Consider the following 13159-nt stretch of genomic DNA (forward strand, 5'->3'; position numbering starts at 1 on the left):
CAGCAGTCTTTTAAGATAGCTTTAGCTGGGTGGCTATCAACTTGTCCCCTCACATTTACCCAGTATGCCAACATCAGTTGTATCCTTCTGATCCTCAAAGGCATCTCACCCATTTCCACTTGCATAGAAGACACTGGGGATGTTTTAAAAGATCCACTACATATCCTTAGAGCCTGAGCTTGCATGACATCCATGCTATACACCCATAATCAAAGACAGACCTCATTAGTGCCCAATATATATTTTGTAATGATGCCCTGCTTGCTCCCCATGCTTGTCCTGATAGACATCGTAGGATATTAACAATCTTTTTACATTTATTAACCATTTTTTCCAAATGATTCTTCCATGTCAACTTTTCATCAAACCACATCCCAAGAAATCTAATAACCTTCACTTGCTCAAGAGGCTGAGTGTACAACTTTAAGGATACAGGTGTGATCTTATGCTTTTTTGAAAAACATATGACTTGTGTTTTAGACACTGATAATCTAAATCTGTCACGGTTGATCAATTCACTGTCTCTCTCTCGTCCGGCGTGCTGTTGCGTGTGTGTGGGTGTGGCCGCTGATTATCCTTGATTAGCGGCGCCAGCTGGTTCCACTTGTTTGTCCCTTTATATGTCAGTAACTGCTGTCTCATGTTGTCAGATCGTTGTATGGTTTCCCTGGCGTGTTCCTGGTCCTGTTCCCGTGTCTGTCTTCCTGGATTGTGGATTCCCCGTGTCTCTCGTCGTGTCGGATCGTTGGATTGTCTTCACCTTCACTGAACCACTGAGCACCGCATTGGGATTTCCACTGGATCACAGAGCACTACCGTTGGATCACAGAGCACTACTATTGGATCACAGAACACCACCTCCTGTTGCCCACCGAGGTCCCTGCGTCACCTCCCATCCAGCGCTGGTGACCGCTCGACCAGTCCTCTGTGTTGCGTCCTGTGTGTGTGTGTGTGTACCTTGTTACAGTTTTGAGATATTAAACAGCGTTCTTTGCAATTGCATCCTGCTTCTGTCATTCCTTAACAGAACGATCTGACCAATCATGGATGCAGCAGATCCCATGGACTGTGTTTATACTGCGGGAAGACGGGTCACTTTATCCACTCGTGCCCAGTAAAAGATCAAGCCCAGTAGTAACAGTGAGGCTACTATCGGGTGGGATCTCCGCCAAGAAGACCTCATCACCATCATCATCTACTCTCCTCCCGGTAAGACTTAGGTGGGCAACCCATACGCACGACACTAAGGCTTTACTGGACTCGGGGGCAGAAGGTAATTTTATGGACTCTGGACTGGCACAACGTCTTCACATTCCTGTTTCTACTCTCACGCACAAGATCGCTGTCAATGCTCTCAATGGACAACAACTTCCTAACATTTCACATGCCACTGAACCCATCACTCTCACTACATCTGGCAATCACACTGAGACAATAACATTCCTCCTCATGGACTCCCCACTTACACCCATTGTACTTGGTCACCCGTGGCTCACACAACACAATCCCAGAGTCGATTGGGGTCACAATTCTGTGTCTATGTGGAGTAATATGTGTCATGAGTCATGTCTACTGTCCGCGTGTTCGTCTGTACCAGTCTCTGTGTTCCAGGAGGAGGCGGTGAATTTGTCGAACGTGCCCGAGGAGTACCAGGACCTGAGGGAAGTGTTCAGTAAGTCTCGTGCTGCCTCTCTTCCTCCGCATCGTCCCTATGACTGTGCCATAGACTTAGTGCCGGGTAAGTCTCCGCCTAAAGGCAAGTTATATTCACTTTCTGTTCCAGAGAGGGAGGCTATGGAGAAATATATTTCTGATTCTCTAGCATCCAGGTTCATTCGTCCTTCCTCATCTCCTGCGGGGGCGGGATTCTTTTTTGTGGGGAAGAAGGATGGATCTCTGTGACCGTGTATTGATTACCGGGGGTTGAACAACATCACGGTAAAGAATACTTATCCTTTGCCGTTGATGTCTTCAGCCTTCGAGCGGTTACAGGGAGCATCCGTCTTCACAAAACTGGACTTACGTAACGCTTATCATTTGGTTCGCATAAGGAAGGGCGATGAATGGAAGACCGCGTTCAATACCCCTAGGGGGCACTTTGAATACTTGGTCATGCCGTTCGGGCTGTCCAACTCCCCGGCGGTCTTCCAGGCAATCGTCAATGACGTGTTGAGAGATATGGTCGACCAATTCATATATGTTTACCTGGATGACATATTAATTTTTTCATCTTCTCTCCAGGAACACGTTCAGCACGTCAGACGAGTGCTTCAGAGGTTGTTAGAGAATGGGCTTTTTGTCAAGGCGGAGAAATGCGTTTTTCATGCACAGTCTGTTCCTTTTCTAGGATACATCGTCTCGTCTGAGGGAATGCGTATGGATCCTGACAAGGTTAAGGCTGTGATTGATTGGCCAAGTCCAGATTCCCGTAAGGCCCTACAGAGGTTCCTGGGGTTCACCAATTTTTATCGGCGTTTTATTCGCAACTTCAGCCAACTAGCCGCACCTCTGACTGCCTTGACCTCCCCCAGAACGACGTTCAGGTGGTCCGATACAGCTGAGACTGTGTAGGGTCTGGACCAATCAGACACACACTAATTATTCATATTCACTATATTTAATGAATATAAAGGTCTATGAAACTCTCCCCCAAAACTAACCTCACAAATGAAGTTACTTTGTCAGCCGGGTGTCCGGTTACAGAACACTTTAAGACTGATAACAGACTTTACGACCTCAAAGGAATGTGGCCACATGCGCCACATGCTTAAGAGAGAGAGACCATCTTTAATTAAATAAACTTTGCGGTGTTACTCTGATCTATGAAGGAACATGCCTCACAGAAACTGTGATGATTTACTGTCTCGTGTACTATTAGGTATAACAACATGGTATGTTTGATTGGGGTGTATGTGGTTGAACAACCACCCAACGGTCAATATAACCTCACCTGTATCATGCTTCCTAGCAAATTAATCCTCATTTAATGACACACACTTTGATGTACATCACCTTCTCTTAGAATGCAATGTGAATTTGTTATGTCTATTTGAGCTTGAATGAACAGTCTAAGCATGCTGGGGACAAAGACCATAAATCAACTAAGAGCCGCTTCCCCTCTCGGACATGTCACCTTACTCATAGGTCCATTCAAACCTTAGGGGTTGGTTCTTTTCTCAGGGTATATCAGAGGCAGGCAACAGTGACCGCCCTCTCTTAGTTTTTTCATCCAGCCGCAACACTGTTCTGGTGAGACTGGGGAGCCCCCTCCCCCTCCACGGGGGCCCCAGGGCCCAGCAGGCCTCGATTCCAACCAGATCCGGCCTCATGGAAAAGAGAGAAGACTCTCTCACAAAGAACCAAGGACAATCTCAGGAGTTTTGGAACAAAGACTCCAACCAACAAAGACTCTAACCAACAACGACTCCAATCACCCATCCTTCCGACTTCCTCACTTCTCCTGGGTGCTCAGCGTGGCCTCAACAGAGTCCCAGGCCTTCACCAAACCAGTCATGCGTTCCTGGAGAAAGAGAACGCTCAACCAACTTCCACTTGACACTGCCGGAACCATCAACGACTCCAATTTTCAACAACTTCAAGAATTGTTCCCATTACAAATGCAAGTATTCAATTCAATGAAATGTGAAAATGAAATTCTGATGGTTCTTCTCATAGACCCTCTTCCGGTTTCCAATTTCATCCTATCACTAACCTATTTATGTATTCATGTGTGTATGTTGTTTAGTTTATTCATATTCATATAAATATCTATATTTAGTTAATAAAACTTGTACATAATATGTATTTGGTTCTGTTTTGTTTGCAATACAAGTCACTTTACGATCACGGTTTTTGCTACTGGCTCAAAGTACTGTACAGGCGAAGAAATAATTATTCTTCGGTGGCCATGGAAGATACCCTTTATTAGAATAAATTAATAATCAAAATAGTTCGTTGGAAGAACTGATTAATTGATTGTAATATTAATTCAGCCACATCAAGTTAATCCAATTAACTGACCCAAATATTTATAATTAATAATAACAAGATATTATTGATTATTAATATTTCCAAAAAGCTGAGTTCCTTACAACTGTATTCGCTAAACTTAAGAGCCGCTTTGTTTCGGCACCCATCCTCGTTGCCCCTGATCCTTCACGTCAGTTTGTGGTGGAGGTCGACGCGTCAGAGGTGGGGGTAGGAGCAGTTCTTTCCCAACGTTCTTCCACAGACGACAAGGTGCATCCGTGCGCGTTTTTGTCCCATCGTTTATCACCTGCTGAGCGTAACTATGACATTGGTAACAGAGAGTTGTTGGCAGTCAATTTAGCACTGGAAGAATGGCGTCACTGGTTAGAAGGGTCAGGGGTACCTTTTATCGTATGGACCGATCACAAGAACCTTGAGTATATTAGAACCGCCAAAAGACTCAACTCTAGGCAGGCTCGATGGGCACTTTTTTTCGGACGTTTTGACTTTTCTCTTTCGTACCGCCCGGGTTCCAAGAACATCAAACCCGATTCTTTATCTCGTATTTTTGACCAATCCGAACGCCCGTCTACTCCCGAGTGTATTTTACCCGAGACTTTAGTCGTCTCCACTCTCAGGTGGGAGGTCGAATCGAAGGTCATGAAGGCCTTAGAAGGGGTAACGCCTCCGCCCGGTTGCCCACCGAATCGCTTATTTGTGCCAGAGGAGTGTCGGTCTGACGTGATTCAGTGGGGGCATTGTTCTAGTGTGGCCTGTCATCCAGGAGCTAATCGCACCAGTTTTTTGGTAAGGCAACGATTCTGGTGGCCACTTATGGCTCGTGACATCCGCAGTTTTGTCTTGGCTTGCTCGGTTTGTGCCACTGGTAAATCCTCCAATCGACCCCCAGATGGGTTACTCCAACCGCTGTCTGTCCCTTCGAGACCCTGGTCCCACATTGCGCTAGATTTTATCACCGCCCTCCCAGGGCAAGACGGTCGTTTTGACCGTCGTGGACCGGTTCTCGAAGGCGGCTCACTTTATTCCCTTGCCCAAATTACCCTCCGCCAAGGAGACAGCGGTAACTGTCATGGATCACGTTTTTCGCTTACATGGCCTCCCGATAGACGTGGTTTCTGACAGAGGTCCCCAATTTGTGTCCAAATTTTGGCAAGAGTTTTGTAAGTTACTGGGGGCGACTGTCAGTCTTTCTTCGGGGTTTCATCCCCAAAGCAATGGTCAAACCGAGAGAGCCAACCAAGATTTGGAGAGAGTGTTGCGATGTTTGGTTTCCAAGAATCCTTCCTCCTGGAGCCAACAACTTTCTATGGTGGAGTACGCACACAACTCGTTACCAGTGTCATCCACGGGCCTTACGCCGTTTGAAGGTAGCTTAGGTTACCAGCCACCAGTTTTTGCCAGTACGGAATCCGAGATCGCGGTCCCCTCTGCTCACGCCTTCGTCCAGAGGTGCCGCCACACTTGGACTAGAGCCCGTGAGACTCTTCTCCAAGTGCGGGCGCGCACCAAGGCTAAGGCTGATCGCCACCGGTCGAAGCCTCCGATATACGTCGTTGGTCAAAAAGTGTGGCTTTCTACTAAGAACATCCCTCTCCGATCCGTTTCTAACAAGCTTGCTCCTAAATTTATTGGCCCATTCCCTGTCACCAAGATCATTAGTCCGGTGACAGTCCGACTCAAACTTCCTCCTGCGTACAGGAGAATTCATCCCGCCTTCCATGTGTCCAAAATTAAACCTGTGTTTTATGCACCCATTAATCCGCCGGTCCCGGTTCCCCCCCCCCCCCGCCGCGACTCGTAGATGGGGAACCATCTTATTCGGTGAATCGCATTCTGGACTCGAGAAGGAGGGGACGCAGATTCCAGTACCTGGTGGATTGGGAAGGTTACGGTCCGGAGGAGAGAAGTTGGGTCCCTGCTAGGGACATTCTGGATCACTCCCTGATCGATGATTACAATCGACAGGTAAGTCCATCTGGGAATGCCAGGAGGCATTCCTAGGGGAGGGGGTACTGTCACGGTTGATCAATTCACTGTCTCTCTCTCGTCCGGCGTGCTGTTGCGTGTGTGTGGGTGTGGCCGCTGATTATCCTTGATTAGCGGCGCCAGCTGGTTCCACTTGTTTGTCCCTTTATATGTCAGTAACTGCTGTCTCATGTTGTCAGATCGTTGTATGGTTTCCCTGGCGTGTTCCTGGTCCTGTTCCCGTGTCTGTCTTCCTGGATTGTGGATTCCCCGTGTGTCTCGTCGTGTCGGATCGTTGGATTGTCTTCACCTTCACTGAACCACTGAGCACCGCATTGGGATTTCCACTGGATCACAGAGCACTACCGTTGGATCACAGAGCACTACTATTGGATCACAGAACACCACCTCCTGTTGCCCACCGAAGGTCCCTGCGTCACCTCCCATCCAGCGCTGGTGACCGCTCGACCAGTCCTCTGTGTCCTGTGTGTGTGTACCTTGTTACAGTTTTGAGATATTAAACAGCGTTCTTTGCAATTGCATCCTGCTTCTGTCATTCCTTAACAAAATCCCCATTTATTTGTCCATTTTTCCACTTCCTTAATTGCATCTTGCAGTTTTGATTTAACATACAATTCATTACGACCTCTAAACCATAATGCTCCATCATCAGCATACAAGGATTTCCCAATTTTCTGGTCAATATTTGAGAATATATCATTAATCATAATATTGAATAATAATGCGCTACACTGTAAAAAAAAATCCCGTAAAAAAACGGCAAATCTCTGGCAGCAAAGTTTCCAGACGGATTCTGTTAAATTACAGCAAATAACCATTTCTCAAAATTACATGCAAAAACCGTAAAAATACAGAATTTACTTTACAGTCAAAATTGATTAAATTACAGTATATTACTGTTAATAATGGCTTATTAAACCGTGGAAAAACAGATAAATTATGTCAAATTACATTAAAAAGACAGTCAAAATTGATTAAATTACAGTATATTACTGTTAATAATGGCTTATTAAACCGTGGAAAAACGGATAAATGATGTCAAATTACATTAAAAAGACAGTCAAAATTTATTAAATTACAGTATATTACTGTTGATAATGGCTTATTAAACCGTGGGAAAACAGATACATTATGTCAAATTACATTAAAAACACATTTAACTTTCAGGTTAAACTGTAAATTTAGGGTTTTATAAAGTTATTTTATTATAATCCTGTCTATCTACCGTAATTTACTTTGAATATATAGTTTTTCTGTGTAAAATAACAATGACATTATGTATAAAAATGAAATAAATACATCAATTCAAATACAAATGTTTGTATATTTACAGTTTTAATTTTTACAGATCCAATTTCACAAGTTTGACCAATCTTTAATTAAGTACTTAATAATAGCAGGTTTACAGTCAATTTCTGTTAAATTAACTAAATGTGTACAGAATACCTGCACATTTACAGTATTAGTAATTGAACATAAACACTGAACGTCAAGATAAGTGATAGATCGGAAATACAAGCTTAGTATATAATTTAGAACATGTAAAACATTTAAAGGGATAGTTCACCCAAAAATGTAAATTCTGTCAGTATTTACTCACCCTCATGTTTTTCCAACCCTGTAAGACCTTCGTTCATCTTCAGAACACGAATTAAGATATTTTTGATGAAATCTGAGAGCTGGATCACTCCTCCATAGGCTTCTTCAGGGATTGAAACTTGCCAGCCCCGAAAAGTTATTAAAGACATCGTTAAAATAGTCCAAGTGACTACAGTGGCTCAATCTTAAGTTTATCAAGCCACGAGAATACTTTTTGTGCGCAAAAAAACAAAAATAACGACTTTATTTTAAATATTCGTTTCATTCTCTGTGGGCCTCGAGTGAGTTCACTAGTGTAATAGCGTACGCTTCTGTTGTTGTACGTCACACGCATCACACACATGACCAGCGTCGGCCAATAGTGAGCCTACATGTGACGTAGCTCTACGCAATCACACTACATTAACTGACTAGAGGCCAACAGAGAAGGAAATGAATAGTTGAAATAAAGTCGTTATTTTTGTTTGTTTTTGCACACAAAAAGTATTCTCGTCGCTTGATAAACTTAAGAGTGAGCCACTGTAGTCACTTGGACTATTTTATGGATGTCTTTAATAACTTTTCGCGGCCGGCAAGTTTCAACCCCTGAAGAAGCCTATGGACTAGTATGGAGGAGTGATCCAGGTCTCAGATTTCATCAAAAATATCTTAATTCGTGTTCCGAAGATGAACGAAGGTCTTACGGGGTTGGAACAACATGAGGGAGAGTAATTACTGACAGAATTTACATTTTTGGGTGAACTATCCCTTTAAAAACATTCACAATTACATGTTCTCCAAAGTGACTTACCAATTACGATAACAATAGAAGCAACAAGTGCAGTGACAAGTCCCAGTTAGTCTAGCACAGTACACATAGCAAGTTTTTTTTTTTTTTTTTTTTTTTTTTTAAACAAAGATTTAGTATTATTGGGTAAAGAGTTTACGAAAAAAGATGGATCTTTAGCAGTTTCTTGAAAATGTGTTGGGCAGGTCATTCCACCAGCAAGAAACAGTCCAGGTAAAGGTCAGTGAAAGTGATTTTGTGTCTCTTTGGGATGATGGCACCACAAGGCGCCGTTCACTTGCAGAACACAAGCTTCTGGAGGACACATAGATCTAAAGTAGTGAGTTTAGGTATTGGGCTACCTTTAAAGACCACTCTTGCTGCAGCATCTGGATCAGTTGCAGAGGTTCGACTGATGCTGGAAGAGCTGCCAAGAGAGTATTACAATAGTCCAGTCTGGATAGAAGTTGTGCAGCTCCGATAGTATAATGATGTATAAGGCAAATCAGCAGGATCACACAGCAAGTATGGTTTGGCTAAAACCATAAGCAGTTCTGTCTTGGCAAGGTTGAGTTGAAGGTGAAGGTCATTCATCTAGCAAGAATTTTCCATCAGGTAGGCTGAGATGCGAGCAGCTACCGTCAGATCATCTGGCTGGAATGAAAGGTAGAGATATGTGTCATAAAGGGATAGTTCACCAAAAAGTGAAAATTCTGTCAGTATTTACTCACCCTCATGTTGTTCCAACCCCGTAAGACCTTCGTTCATCTTCGGAACACGAATTAAGATATTTTTGATGAAATCTGAGAGCTGGATCACTCCTCCATAGGCTTCTTCAGGGATTGAAACTTGCCTGCCCCGAAAAGTTATTAAAGACATCGTTAAAATAGTCCAAGTGACTACAGTGGCTCAATCTTAAGTTTATCAAGCGTCAAGAATACTTTTTGTGCGAAAAAACAAACAAAAATAACGACTTTATTTCAACTATTCATTTCCTTCTCTATGGGCCTCTAGTCAGTTAACAAAGTGTGATTGTGTAAAGCTACGTCACACGTAGGCTCACTATTGGCCGACGCTGGTCATGTGTGTGATGTGTGACGTACAACAACAGAAGCTTACGCTATTACACTAGTGAACTGATTCGAGGCCCACAGGGAAGGAAATGAATAGTTGAAATAAAGTCGTTATTTTTGCGTTTTTTTGCGCACAAAAAGTATTCTCGTTGTTTGATAAACTAAAAGGGATAGTTCACCCAAAAACGAAATTTCTGTCAGTATTTACTCACCCTCATGTTGTTCCAACCCCGTAAGACCTTCGTTCATCTTCGGAACACGAATTAAGATATTTTTGATTAAATCTGAGAGCTGGATCACTCCTCCATAGGCTTCTTCAGGGATTGAAACTTGCCAGCCCCGAAAAGTTATTAAAGACATCGTTAAAATAGTCCAATTGACTACAGTGGCTCAATCTTAAGTTTATCAAGCGACAAGAATACTTTTTGTGCGCAAAAACAAACAAAAATAACGACTTTATTTCAACTATTCATTTCCTTCTCTTTGGGCCTCTAGTCAGTTAACATAGTGTGATTGCGTAGAGCTACGTCACACGTAGGCTCACTATTGGCCAACGCTGGTCATGTGTGTGATGCGTGTGACATATAACAACAGAAGCTTACGCTATATCACTAGTGAACTGACTCGAGGCCCACAGAGAAGGAAATGAATAGCAGTAATAAAGTCGTTATTTTTGTTTGTTTTTTGCGCACAAAAAGTATTATCAACGTTTGATAACCTTAGGATTGAGCCACTGTAGTCACTTGGACTATTTAACGATGTCTTTAATAACTTCTCGGGGAACAAGTTTCAATCCCTGAAGAAGCCTATGGACTAGTATGGAGGAGTGATCCAGCTCTCAGATTTAATCAAAAATTTCTTAATTCGTGTTCCGAAGATGAACGAAGGTCTTACGGGGTTGGAACAACATGAGGGAGTAAATACTGACAGAATTTTCATTTTTGGGTGAACTATCCCTTTAAGATAGCAGTGATAGGAAAAGCCATGTTTCTAAAGGACAGAGCCTTTTTACAAAATAACAAAAACAATAGATGGGTGGAATCTAACACAATCGTGGTCTTACTGTAGCAAAACCAAACCTTGAGCACACTTTTAGTGCAATCATATGGAATCAGAAGACTCAGTCATTACGTTTTTTAAAAGTTATTATTCCCATACCTTGTTTGCCATGATCATCTGCTTTAAACATCTGAAATCACAAAAAAATAAGTTATTTTAAAACTCAGTATTACATTTACACATGTCAGAATATGTTCTATTGGGACAATGCAAAAAACTCAACTGACCATGATCTGGAAGCTGAGCAGGAAAGGCTAACAGTAATGTTTTGAGCTGCCATGTGATTTTAGCTACATTTATTGAAAGTAAAAATGAATATGATTTACTGTAATGTAGCTGCATCAGTTACACCTAGGGGTTCATCATGTTATATTTATTCTAGTCTTCCTGTTCTAGGCTTTGCTGTATCTGTATCAACAAGTACAGAACTGAATTCGATTTCTTAACGGTCTTGATAGATTTAATCACATTAAGTTAGCCATTACGAAAATTAGCCATGGTTTAACTACAAAGAAAAAACAAAAAAAAGCACGGCAGGCCTATTTTTAGTAAAACTGTGGTTATTATAATGGAAATAAATCAGCCGAAAAACGTGGTTAGTACAATTTTACTATAATAAAATCAAGGATGTTTTTGTAAGAGAATAGTTTTCAGCTTCCAGACAGTGTTTCAAAATGTCCCGCCGTTTACGTTAAGAGATTGATTGACTGATTAATTATCAGAACGAAGGTTTTATACACAATTGGACAGACTTTGATATGCATAACAAGTCCACATAACAAGTCTACTAAAGCTTGTTTTAGGTCTTTAGAGATGTAGATTCAACTGATCTTGCAATTGGAGATGGAAAATTGAAAGACGCCTGCTGCAGTGTTTTGCCCTCCAGCTCTCGACGCCAGGTTTGACTGATCATTTAAGAATGCTAATGTTAGCTTGGAAACTGTCAACTTAACACAAATGTAATATAAAATATCGTTCACAAGTAGTATGAGACTCTTACCTCAGCTGGTGATCGGTTGGCATGGTGTCCGCTGTGACGAACCAGGCTCACTGAAAAAAGGCGCGTTATTTCCGAACGGACTGACTGACACCAGGACTATAACTCGTGTGTTAAGCGCTCCTGCTCACGGCTGCTCCTGACGAATACAATTATAGTTTTGAACCACCGTGATCGCAATCCACTTCACCAGCGTAGACTGAATTCAAATCTCCCGCTTGTCCTTGACACAGAGATCCAAACTTGACGACGACAGATCTGACAACCAGCTAACCGTTGTGGGCGGGACTAAGCAACGGAAAAGTAATGGCGGATTATTTGAATCTGCGTCATCCCGCGCGCGCTAATTTCTAATTTCACAGAAAAAAACTGTAAAATATTACTTAATATTTTATGTAAAATTACACATAACCCAGTAAAAATACAGACAATTTGCTTAAAAAAACGTAAAATTGATGTAAAACCAAAATAAAAGCAATTACCTGTAAATTTAATGGTGAACCTTTAAATTACAGCAAATATCAATAAAATAACAGGCATTCACTGTATAATGACAAAACGGCAAAATGCTGTAAAAAAATACAGACTTTTACCTGTAAATTTACATTTTTTTCTTACAGTGTACATACACTACCTTGTGGAGTTCCATTCTCAACTATATATACCTCAGATAATTCTGCACCTACTCTTACCTGTATATTCCTATTAAACAAAAAATCCAAAATCCAGTTGTATACTTTACCACCAATTCTTAATTGTTGTAATTTAATTAATAACCCTTCTTTCCAATTCATATCATATGCCTTCTCAACATCAAAAAATACTGCTATTACCACTTCCCTATTAGTCTGTGCTTTCCTAATATCTGATTCTAAACATATTAATGAATCCATTGTACTTCGTCCCTTACGAAACCCACTCTGATACGGGGAAAGAATGTCATTACTTTCTAAATAATGAGTCATTCTATCTGTAATTATTCTTTCCATTATTTTACACAACTGCGATGTTAATGCAATTGGTCTATAACTAGATGGGTCAGATGGGTTTTTCCCTGGCTTTAAAATAGGCACTATAATTGCATGTTTCCACACTGATGGAAGCTGACCAATTTCCCAAATTTTATTAAAAAAATTTAGTACTATTTCTAATGTTTCATCTGTCATATTTGCTACCATTTTATAACATACCATGTCTTTTCCTAGAGTAATTTGTTTTGCATTAAGGACTGCTTTTTTCAATTCAAAAATATTTAAAGGTAAATCTAATGGATTTCCTGAATGTCCTTTCTTTTCTAAAACATCAGGGAAACTTTCTAACACTTCCCTTCTATTCATGCATTCTCTATTTTCCACCTTGGAATATTTTTAATCCTTTCTTGACACGTCCCTGATCCAACTTTAATTATAATAGGGAAATGATCACTACCTATTGTAGTTTCCTTATCTACATTCCATGTACTAATACCTGCTATTATACTGGACACAAAAGTTAAATCAAGTACTGATTCAGTATTATTTATACAGTTAAACCGCGTTCCCTCTCCATTGTTAAGACATACCAACCATTTGTCATCGATATACTCTTCTATAACTAAACCATTTGCATCTGTACTGTTGCTTCCCCATAACGTATTGTGTACATTAAAATCCCCACACCATATTACCTCACCAAGTGGTGATCCCAAAA

The sequence above is a fragment of the Siphateles boraxobius genome, unplaced genomic scaffold (genome assembly GCF_051911475.1).
Source record: "Siphateles boraxobius isolate OS27281-9 unplaced genomic scaffold, OSU_SipBor_1 140, whole genome shotgun sequence".
In the NCBI taxonomy this organism is placed as follows: domain Eukaryota; kingdom Metazoa; phylum Chordata; class Actinopteri; order Cypriniformes; family Leuciscidae; genus Siphateles; species Siphateles boraxobius.